Raw genomic sequence first — 12,577 nt, forward strand, 5'->3', positions numbered from 1 at the left:
TTAGTGCCTTTGGTGCTGTTTTTGAAGACAATGGACTAGACTATGGCCTTGGACAATCCTATTCAAATCCATAATGTTCCTAACTTTCAACGAACCAGTTGTTGGTATTTCTGGTTACATCTCTGTCCTGCATTTCCTTTCCTAGGTTTGAGTTGTTCCTGGCTGACATTGGTTGTGTGCCAGAATGTGTGTGTGTGTGTGCTGCTTGATGCTTATGGTATTGTCTGATCAGTCTGTGAGGTTGTGTGCAGTACTTTTATACTCCAGGGATGGGGTGTGTATTGTGTGATGGGTATGTGTATGTAGCTGAAATGTTGTCATTGTGGTGTGTTGTGTTTGTGTTGATATGTCTTTTGTTATAGTGCTGCGTGGCTTTGTATGTTTAGACTGTTTGAGTCTGTGTGTATTGTGCATGGCATAGTAGGTTTGATGTACTGAGTGTGTGTGTGAGATGTGCGTGTCGATTGCTAGGTTGTATGATGATGTAATTGTGTGTGTTTCATCACAGATAGTTGTATAATGTGTTGTATGTGTGTGTGGAGCCCCTGGCCAGTGTTGGTTGTGAGTGTATGACATGTGTTCATTATTGTGCAGTTGTAGTGTTGTTTTTATGAGTTTGTATGTTGTATGTGAATTTGTGACGCTGGGCCTGTGCTGTGTTGCGTGCATAGCTAGGTGTTATTGATGTGTGGTTTGTATGTGTGTGTACTGGCTGCAGTGTGTGTGCTGTGTATGTGTAGGTGTATTTGTTGCTCTATGTGAGTGTGTGTGTCACTGTACTGTTACGTGTGAGAATTGCCCTCGCGCTCCCTCCCTATGGTATGGTATGTCATGTAACAGTTCAAATTTATACATTGTATAAATTTAACAGGTGATTGTGTGTACTTTGTTGTCGTACTCGTCGATGATGATTCCATTTTATTTGTGCGAGCAGGAGCAGCGGGATGAAGTTTAGTTGTAGTTCCATGGCGGCTCCAGATGAGTATGGCTTCCTGAAGGTGGGTGTCTACTTTTATACTGTTCATTTCCGTCCCTGTTCTGTGGTGGTCCGACCGCGGCGGAAATCTTGTCGGTATGCAACCTTGTTATAAGTCCAGTGCAAACATGGTCTCCACTGGACTGGTGGTAGCTCCAATAAGCTGCAGCGGTCTGAACGCATTGGCAGTGCCAGTGATGCTTTGGCGGGATTCTGTATGTATCACCGCCAATGTCATAATTTGGGGGCCTTCTCCACCAGCCTGTTGGTGGTCGGACTGACACCATCTACATGGCGATCCTCCAACTGCCAAACTTGTAATCAGTCCCAAAGACTCCTTCCTTGTGCCCTGTTTGCAGACGTTCATAATACCGGGCCTGATGATATGACCCCATGGGCTTTTTGCCACCAAACCCCACCTGCCTTTCCCAAGAAGTACAATGGGAATCTCTCTCATTGAATCTCATTTGGGACCCTTCAGAGGACTCCTTTGTATTATCCTTGTCACCCTCTTTCCTTTCTGTTTCAGACCCATACCATCTTTCTTGTGGCCCGTCAGGTACCTTTCTAGATGCCTGGTGCTAAGCCAGTGATCTGTTTAATCTTTTCAGCTATTTGGCACAGTGAGGTTAGAATTTATCAGGTGCTAGCACAAACTGATAAGCTGTCTCTAGGGCCAATAGCGTTTCCCTCCCAATAATGGGTGTATGCCTCCATAGGAAACTACTTCCAGGCTTCGAGAAATTTAGGCTTCACAATATGGCCTGTTTAAAATCGCTGTGAATGGAGATGGTTCATCCAGACGGACCAGTGAACAAAATGTGTCAGAGGTGAACACTGCAGTTCATGTGTACTATGGCTAATTGGTTTACACATCCATGGTAAATAGTCATGCATAGTTCCTACAGCTAATGTACTCTAGCTGTAAGCCATGATTACTGTTAAGCAATGCTAAGCAGCAAGTATGTAGCACTACAATTCAGTGAAAAAGGCTAATATTTAAAATTGGTCCATAGGCATGATTGTCTTGAATTACAGCAAGAAGAGGAAATAGCCTTAACAAAGCTGCTTTATCTCCTTTCCCTAAAATAAGCCACACTGTGTAATATCCAGCAGGGTGGAAATGTGACAAAGTACAGCACCACCAACAAAGACAGATACGGAGCTGTCAAATGCAACTTTTTAAAGCAGTTTAGATTTCATGTTGCTACTCTGGACCCCTTTTTTAAGTTCAAGGTGTAGTTTAAACTGGCTTGCCAATTTAACAACTGTTAGCATCATCAGTGCGTCTTTTTTTTAATCTCCTACCAGGAGGGACTGTCACCTCTGGTTGTGGAGACTTATAGGGATCTGTGAGAAAGTGCAGTGAAGCTATCATTTCTTAAAATTGGGATAGGGCAAGATTAAAAATAGTTGCAAGTCCCTCATATCAAACGATGTGACAGTTCCTCCTAGATGAAGTGAAGAAGATTCAATGATGATGCTGTCACATATAAATCACTCTTTAGATATCTACAAATTTAATTGTGAGAACTTGCACATATAGATGTGGCCCAATTCACAAAAGACATTTTGGAGTATTCAAAGCATTACTCCAATAGTACTACTTCAGGTACTACAAAAAACAATTCACAAACCTGTGTCCAGATGTCTCCAGCTCCACCTCTATTGTTGAGACACACACGGGTGAGTAGTGCACTTTACGAATGCTATGATTGATTGTTGTCTTTTCTATAAAGAGATCACCCTGGTGGCAGAACTCTTTGCATTAGTAAGTATAGGATTTACGACCTGATTAGGAGTTTGACGGACAGGATAACCTGTCTGCCTTACTTCCGACGGGGAGGTTGCCACCATACTGGCCCATTACGACTTTCCTGCTGGGCTGAAGGGTTGAAACCCAGGTTTCTGCCAGTCAGTCCAGTAGGAGAGTGGCAGCAGCATTGTCACAGTAATGCTGCCCCACAGGGTGCACCAGCACCCTCACAATGCTCACTGTCTGCATAGCACACAGTGAGCACTGCAAGGATGCTGGGCAGGGGGACCTCTAAACTGCCCCGGCACTGCCCATATCAAGTGCATGGGCAGTTGAAGGGCCCCCAGCACCTGTTCTCTGCCAGCCTTTTCATGGCAGTGATACTGCCATGAAAAGGCTGGCACAGAACCAGATCTGTAATCAGCAGGGTGCTGCTGCATGCAGAGCTGCCATGGCTGATTCTGACCTCTGCTACCATCAGTCTGTCATGATCATCCTGGTGGTATGACCATCAGGGTCATAATGTGGTGGTCGGACCACCACAGCAGCGGCGGTCCTCTGCTTAAGCCTATAGTAGCTTAGCACAAAGTCAGCCAGGCTTAAATTGTAGGCAGTGTGTAAAGAACTTATGCAGCACTCAAACAGTAATAAAGTGAAAACACAGTACAAGAAAAATCCCACACCAATTTAGAAAAATAGAATAACATTTATTAAATTGTCTGAAACCAAAAAAAAAATATTTAATCCTTAGAACCTGAGATGTGAAATTTCAAATATTTAAGGTACTTATAGAGCTTAAAACAACAAAGCGCTCTTCTGTAATCTAGTTGTGCAAGACCGGGTGAAAGTCGCAAGTTCAGGCCGACCGCAAAGGAGCTCAGGTTATTCCTGCTGAAAAAGTTAACTTCATAAGTCCAGAGTGAAGAGTTCCTTTTGCGGTGGAGGAGGGCACGTGGCGTAGGGAGATGCTTGCTGATAGTTGTTGTTATAGTATGAACAGAAGGCCAGCCGTTGTGGCTGTAGTACAAAGATCCTGTTGAGCATCGCAGATGGTTGTTGGTGGAGCTTTAAGTTGGCAGTCACTGCAGACTATTAATGCTGTAGCACAAAGTGCAGATCTCGTGTTGTTGGTCATCATTGGCAGTCACTGTAAAGTGAAGAGTCGGGTTTAATGGAACTCCGTGTCCATGGTCAGAGCAGGCAGCAAAATCTTGGCACGAATGGTCCAGTTTACGTTTGTGAAGAGCCCAAAAGTTTAGGATTTCCCCCTTTCTTCTAGGAGGAGTTTTACTGATGCAACTCCAAGGGTCCAGGCCTGGAGATCAGGGGCTTATTTGAGCAGAAGCAAGCAGGGCTCAGGCAGGTACAGTTGCATGGTCCAAGCAGATCCAGTGCAGGAATTAAGCTAGGCAGCTGCAGGGTGCTTGTTGTGTCCCTGCAGCTCATTAGTGGCGGTCAGTCAAATGAACCTTGGAGACACTTCAGCTTGGGATGAATGGTGCAGGTCCACTCTTCCTTTGAGACATCAGAGCAGGCCTCATGCAGCAGGACAGTGCTTTGGTTGCAACAGGGCAGTCCTTGTTCTATAATATCTTCTAGTCCAGGAGTGTGCTGAAGAGTGGGTCTGAGGGTCTAAGTTTTATACTCCTTTGAAGTGGGAAACGTTACCATAGTGTCTGGAATTTGCTGCCTCCCTGCCCTGAACCAAGTCTGTTTGTGGACAAAATATGCTAGTGTGAAGTCCTTTGTGATCTGAGGCAGTGTCTTTGAAGCGCAAATGTGACAGGTGACAGCTTCGGCCCCCTCATTAAGTCAAAGTGGCCCATCCTGCCAACACCCAAGTACTCTATTGCGATACTGTCTGGGAGGAATACACAAAGGTTAACTTCAAGCTACACATTGTATTAAGACCTAGGAAACAGGCTGCAGACATCAAATGGCAAGGACAAGAAATTCACAACTTTCTAAGATTGGTATTTTCAGAAATGTGACTTAAAATCAGACTTTACTATTAACAACAATTTTAAATTACAATTCTTCCGACACCAAACATGAGATTTCCTGATCCCAAACAAAAGTTATCACTTATGAAAGGTAATAAGGTAACCCACTGTCATCCTATGGGAGAGGTAGGCCTCACAGTAGTGAAAAATGAATTTAGGAGTTTTTCACTACCAAGACATGTAAAACTTAAAAGTACACGTCCAACTTTGAAGTACACTACACCTTCTCTAGGGGCGGTTTAGGGCCTACCCTATTGGTGACATATACGTATAAAAAAGGAGGTTTAGGCCTGACAAAAGGTTTGGTTTGCAAGGTCGATATGGCAGTTTACACCTGCACAGATAGGCTGCAGTGGCAGGCCACAGACATGTTTTAAAGGACTACTTAAGTGAGTGGCACCAGAAGTGCTGCAGGCCACCTGGTAGAACTAAATTTACAGGCCCTTGGTACCTGTAATGCCACTATATTAGGGACTTATAAGTAAATCAATTTTGCCATTTGGGTGTTAGCCAATTGTACCATGTTTAAAGGTGAAAGCACAAGCATTTTAATACTGGTTAGCAGTAGAAAAGTACAGAGTCCTACAGCCAACACAGTGAGTTCATCAAAACCGGAGGGGTAAAGGCAAAATGTTTTGGGTACTACCACCCCAGAGTGTCTGGTCTAACAGAATAGATATACACATAGTAGATCTCTATATGCAAACTTAACTTTGTGGATTAGGTAAAACATTTTCTTTTCTAATTCCTGGTAGCGTATTCTTCTTCTTGAGCAAAATTTGTGAAGGCATACTTGCAAGCTTAATAACGTGTATACTTAACACTATTACCTCACGTGTAAGTAAAACTTTGAATATCTCCTTTTTACAAAAACTATAGGCCTGATACACAAGACCCCTATTCACAGAGGCACATGTACTTATGTAGATCACCTAACATGTGGATCCTACAAAGAGGTGTAACCATCCTCATAGACGAAACTCACCTTTCATGTTCAGAATTTCATCTACAGATAGTCCTACAAATCTCCACCACCTCAAATCAGGTGGGTTATAGAGGGAGGCTCCTACAACAATAATTTATAAGTGTAAAGTTACCATTGGCAGCTTTCCATCTGTTAGTGGAGATCTCTGCCACTAGGATGGAGCTATGCCTAGAGAAAGTAATCCGGAATTTTAAGAATATTCATTTTAAATTAATAAAATCATAAATTGTAGTCTTTTTAATTAAAAATAATAAAAAACATACTTCCCCAACTTTTATTTACCTAGGACTACCACAGGAGAAAGGTACACCACACCTAAACTAAACCTTAACATATAAATGATTCTTAACTGTTTATTGAATATTTTTTTATTAAACAAAATGAATTAGACTGTTACCGACCCTTACCTATTACAGTATAATGTGTGGTTACTGTGTCACAAATTTGGATGCAAGATATGCATTATTTTATTTAGAATTTAAATTCTTATTTAAAAAAATATGTGCATTACAATACAATGTTTTATGTATCTTAAACATTCACTTAATAAATTGTTTGATTAATAATATTTTATAATGAAAAAATACATTTAAATAAAGTTTTGTTTATAATGCTATTTCATTTTATGTATTTGAGATTATAACCTGTGTGTTCGTGCTATTTCTTGCCTCTTTAGATTTCTATGGAGGTTTTGTTGCAGTACCAGTTGTTGGCCATGTGTGGTGCTTGATTTAATCCAAGGTTGGGATGAGGTACATTTAAGCCTTTTTTGTCAGCAGTATAACTGTACTAGGTTTAATTGTGTATTTTGTGAGTTACAATTCTATTGTTTTATAAGAATGTGTGTTTTGTGCTACCACGTTCCTCTCCTAACCCCCATTCTATTTTGCTTAATTCCTCCAATTTTGCATTACTTAGTTTATATTTTCTACCACTCTCTTGTCCCTCCCACATTTAAAACTAACACCTCACTTATACCTATGTGTGAAGAGATCTTTGTCACTCGGACCAAGATCTTCATGTAAAAAAGATAGGAGAAGCAGAGATCTCCAGTCATAGGTCTGTGAAATGCATTTTCTAGTATGTGAGTAGTGCTACTAGAGTACTACTTCATATACTACAAATGCAGCGTCTAAATCAGCTCAAAATTATTAATTCCACCATCGATTACTGATGACACAGATATGTTTGGATTACCTACTTCATATTATTACTTCATTTTTCTTTCTGAGGTCTGGTTGTTAGGAATATCATGTCCCTCCTGACTAATTTTGTGATCTGATGAAGAGCATTCCCAAAGTGCATTGCAGCCTTCAAAAAGCATGAATGGATAAAATATACCAAATGACAAAATAACTTGCGAAATAAAGAACTGTGTTTTAAGATAAGGATGATTTCTGAGTAGATTATGTGAAGAAAACAAGATTGTGAAGCTTCTGAATAATTAGTTAAAATTTGAGACCACTTTTGGGGGAAATTGGAAATCTGCATTCCAGGAGATGCACTCTTAGCTAGGGTGTGCTTCTTAGGAGCCGTTGTTTGTCCCTTTGTTTATATGAAACTTCTCCAGCGAGTAGCTTGTCAGCTATTGGTAGTTCTCCAGCTACTACTAAGTAGCTCCCCTCTATTCAGGCCAGCATATTAAATTAGAAGCTTTTACTGGGTTTAATTGATATAAGTATGCAACATTTTAAAAAATATGTGATTTTTGATAACTCACAAGCTTGGTAAATTTCTAAAAAATGTTTTGAGATGATATTTAAATAATCACTAATGCTGTACTGGGGTGACTTATTACTAATAATATTACTTTGGTTGTATGGTTATTTCATTTATGGCTGTTATGCACTACCAATGTTGAGGCATTTCAAACAGATAAAGCATTTTTTGACATTACGGCTGATGTACTGAAGTCACCACTACTGGTAATCTTGCACCGGTTGATCCCTAATATTAGCTTGTCTGATGTTATTACATTACAGCATCAATAATATCTGTTAGAAGCTCAAGATGGCTTTTATTGAATATACACAGCTCTCACTGCAGAAAAGGTTGGAGTCCCCTGGGTTATATTATGTATTTTACAGTTTACTTAGAGTGTACATATAAGATAGTTTAATCATCATTTTGTGTTTGAACATTATCAATTTGTATAGGTCTGTATGTAGTATCTCAAGCACACAGTCATAAATCTATCTTACATAAAAGAGCAAGGGCCTGATTTAAATCTTGGCAGAAGTGATTACTCTGTCATAAAAGTGAAGGATATCCCATCCACTGTATTACTATCTCCATTGGATATAATGAGATTGTAATATGGTGGATGGGAAATCCCTCAAGTTTATGTCAGAGAATTCCCCTCCACCAAAATCTAAATCAGGCCTCAAGTATTGCAACTACCATCTTCTCTTGTCACTCTTCTGTTTGCTCACTGCCACTGGGTTCGGCCACACAGAAAGCCAGTAGGAGCTCAGCATCAAGTCTACTCCAACATCGTCTCCCCTTTTAATTTCTCATTTGAACCATCTACATGTCCAATTTACTCATTACTTCCCCATCAACCTTTTTAAGTTGCTGGCTTTACTGTGTATCACCCAGCATTTCACATTAAGCTTGTGAAGTGAAATGCCAGATGTCACACTATTAGACCCATTTCACAGAAATTAGAGTTTGGTTGGGTGAAAATGACACTGAAGGAAAAATGGGACATCACTTAAATGCTTCCAGATTACAGGTGGCTGTTGCAGGCTCTGCTTATTTGTCACTAAGCTTTGATTAATCAGCAGAATTAATTTAGTGAGGATTTTCACTTGAGGCAACTGTTTTTTGTGCAGAAGTACCATAAAATGGAGTACAGGCAGTAGTAACCCCCTCTTACATTAAGGATTTGGATACTGGATGTTAGCCTCATCACCAACCGTTTATTTTTTGGGGCTTTTTGGAGGGAGAAAGCAAGTGACTTCAAGTCAGTTTTTTGCAACTTTCTGTGGGTCAATGTTTAAGGGTGGATAGACACCAGCCATGTTTTTTGGATTCATTTAAATTTGTTTGTTTTTTCCTGAAGGGCCCAGAGAAGGGGATACAGATCAGACTCATGTAGAGAATTATACAGTCGAAGGACAATGTGTGTTTTTAGATGGTGTAAGCTAGATGATATATTTGCTTTTCCTAGTTGTCCTCCTGCCCACATCTGCTATCTGTTGTTTGTAGCATGATGCTCTAGTCCGCTATCGGCCATACATGTTTTTCTCAGCTATCTTATTGGCGCTTTAACATTCTCACTCCTGCTGTGCTAGAGGTATTTTAGGGGCATGTGGATTGCCTTGAATGAATGCATTTATGCACAGTATAGGGTATTTATTTCTGCATATGCTTGTTGGGTGATGCAGATCCGTTGTGACTCCTACATGGAGTGTCATGGTTCCACGCAACAGAAGCAGTGCTGTGATTGGCTAGCTACAACTTGTGCAAAAAGTTGCAGCCATCAATTTATGTACCGGACAAAGGTTGTGGGGTATAAAATAGAGAGCCGAAAACAATAGAAGGGGTCAGGGTAGAGGTACTGTGACCACAGGAAGTTTATTAAAGGTGACTGAAGGTCACCTTGCAACTTTAAAACAGTTAAAAAACCTTTTTCTGGTCATGATCAGGTAGGCGGTGCTCAGCATGGCACCCCATGTAACAGTGCCACAGAGTTGCCAACCCTCATGAAAAAAAATAAAAAAGTAGAGATTCACACACTCACTCACATACTAATGTACTGTGAGCTCCATTCAGAAACTCAGACACCCACTCACAGACCCACTCACACTCTCAAACACCCACTCACAGACCCACACAGGCACTTATGCACCCACAGACGGAGATGCACTGACCCTCATATACCCACTCACAAACTCATTCAGACACTCAGACACCCACTCCCAGACCTACACAAACACTTATACACCCACTTCAGAGACCCACTTGGTCACTCATACGTACACTCACAAGCCCAGTGGCATACTCATGCACCCACTCATAGACACAGTCACACTAATACACCCATTCAAATACCCACTCAGACACTCATTCACCAAATCAAAGACCCATTCAGACACACAGGCACCCACACAAAGACCCATTCACACTCTTACACACACACTCAGAGACCCACACAGACATTCATGCACCCACAAAGAGACACACTGGTGCTCATACACCCACTCAAAGACCCATTCAGACACTCAGATACCCACTCACAGACCCACTCAAACAGCTACTATGTCACTCATACACTCATTCACAGACTGACTGACACACTCATGCACCTACTCACAGACACAGTGACCCTCATACACCCACTCACAGAGCCATTCAAACACTCAGACACCCATTCACAGATCCACTCAGACACTTATATACCCACTCAGACACCCATTCACGGATCCACTGTGATGCTGATGCACCCATTAATAAACATACTGACATTCATACATCGACTGAGAAAAATACGTATGAACAGTATGTCAGGTGTTGAGCATTGAATTTGTACTTTTGTCTTGTAAATCCACGATGGAGTCATGACTCAAAAAGAAAACAGATTTGCATGAAAATGTACATTGTGTTTGTGATATAGGGTAGCTCTAATAAAAGCCTTTGTGTTTATTATGTGCATACGATTAGTACACAAAAGACTGGATGCAGAGTTTCAAGTAGCTCAGAAACACTCTGTTGCCTTCATCTGTGAAGTCAACACCATCTCTTCTATATGCCCCATCCATGTCAAAGGACACATTCATATTATAGATCAAGATCATGTTATGGTCTCTGAGGAATGCTGCAACAGATTAATTAGCATGTTTTCTGGCTTTGTGGACAGAATTCAGCTGACCACTTCCAGTTCTGCCTCTAACATATGTAGTAGGCAGTGTGAGGAAAAGGTGCATTTATTGAACAAAGTTATCTTTCATTAGGATTTCCATTCATACCCCAGTCAGTGTGCCTAGGTCATTTTGTCCACAATGCACAATCATGAGGTGAGGTATTTGGCAATCTCTAATGCTTTGAACCAATGAAAGCAACTGGTGTCACTTTAACTCTGTTTTAAAGTGGATTATCGGTAGGGGCAGGTAAGTACCTACACTTAGCAATAGGCACCACTAAGTCCAGTCAGGTCTCAATAAATTAATCCCAGATCATCCTTTGTTAGCTTGGCAATGAGTAAATAGGCTTAATTTAGGAGACAGGTGTTTAAAGCATTTAATATCAACAAAACAGTAAATAAGTAAAACACAAAACACAATAAAAATCCAACACCAATTTATAAAAATAGATTATATTTGTATCTTATAGATAACTGGAGATTTGAATTTGTAAATATTAAAAGTAATTTGAGGGCTTAGAAGCAAATGGGCTCAAAGGGGTTAAAAGGTCACACTGGACAGGGACAAGTCCAGAGTTCAGGCCACCCACGATGTAACACTGTTACACTTACTTTCAGAAGTGTTTCTTCATACAGGAAAGTGATCCACAGCACCAGCCAAGGGTTCAGAGGATCTGTTTCGCCTCTTGGGGTCTGGGACTACAACTCCCACAAAGCACCTCTTCAACTTATAGAGCTGTTGACAACAGTTGCTCTAAATGTCTCCAAACTTCTGGATCTTCTTCCAGATGTCCTTTTTGGGTCCTTGAAGTGTCCACAACTTGATCCAAGGTTCCAGAAGCTGTGAGTTGCTCCTTGCGAGTTGGGACTACAATTCCTAGAATGCACCTGGTTAAAATCCTCAAATGGCCACTCGACACTGGCCAGTTCATGCAGGGGGACTCTGGGCAGTTCCTTTGTACTTGTAGCTTACAGGGAGTCCTTTCTTAAAGCAGTTGAAGACAGCGAAAGTCCTTGTAATGGTGAAGCCCAAGTGTGCAGCTGGTGCAGTCCTTCACAGTGCAGTGTCCAGTTGCAGGTTAGGGGTCTACAGTGCTTAATTTGTGCTTGTTCTTCCCGGTGTGGGGTGAAGGGCACTTGTTTTTGAGGGCTGGCACTTATTTTTCTGCCTCAAGCATTAACTGCGAACAAAAGACACATATGGAAAGATGGAGGAAGAGAAAAACAAAAAAAACGTCTCAATGGGAGACAGCAGAAAGCTGCAATAGTGAGCTGAAGAGGCAGGGCGTGGCTTTAAATGGATTGAAGAGACCTGAGATGGCTCCAGGATTACACGGCCTCAGTATTTTGTGTTTGCACATTTAATTGCAGCAGCTGCATGTTTAAGAGGAGGGCTTTGGGCACCAGCACATTTTTATTTACAATCATATATAAATTGAGCACTGAAGATCCAGCAGGGCAGTCTTTCTTATTTGTCCTGTTCCTTGTAGGGATCTGAGGTGTGGATGTAGCTCTGCCATATTTATTCTTTCTCCTGGGGTGGAAAGCAGGGGAGGCAACTGTCCAATCACAGGCAGGGAACCACCCTCTCGGATGACCACTTCCTGGGAAGTGTGGCAAAAATCAATCTCAGGGAGCAACATTCTTTAAAAATCCAAAATGGCAGAATCTGAATTTTGGAGGTTAGGTTTTGGCTGAGTCCCCCCACTGGTGTGGCTAAGTTCCCTTAACACACCCCTCTCCAGCCCTCTTCTAATCTATTTGGGGGACACCAGGCATAATTTGCATAGTCATTTTAATCAGAGCACAGTCCCTAAGACTGTTTAGCAGTGCCCAGGGTACCATCAGAGTCAGGAAAACACAAGCAAAAAGTGAAAAATGGGGTCAAGAAGATAGGGGGCTTCTTCAATCAGCCCAGTTTTCTCAGACAGGCCCTCCCCAAGCCAACATGCCCAGAAGAGTCAGCCCAAACCTGGGGGAGTCTTTCTGGCTT

This window comes from Pleurodeles waltl, chromosome 5, assembly GCF_031143425.1.
Source record: "Pleurodeles waltl isolate 20211129_DDA chromosome 5, aPleWal1.hap1.20221129, whole genome shotgun sequence".
Classification (NCBI taxonomy): Eukaryota; Metazoa; Chordata; class Amphibia; order Caudata; family Salamandridae; genus Pleurodeles; species Pleurodeles waltl.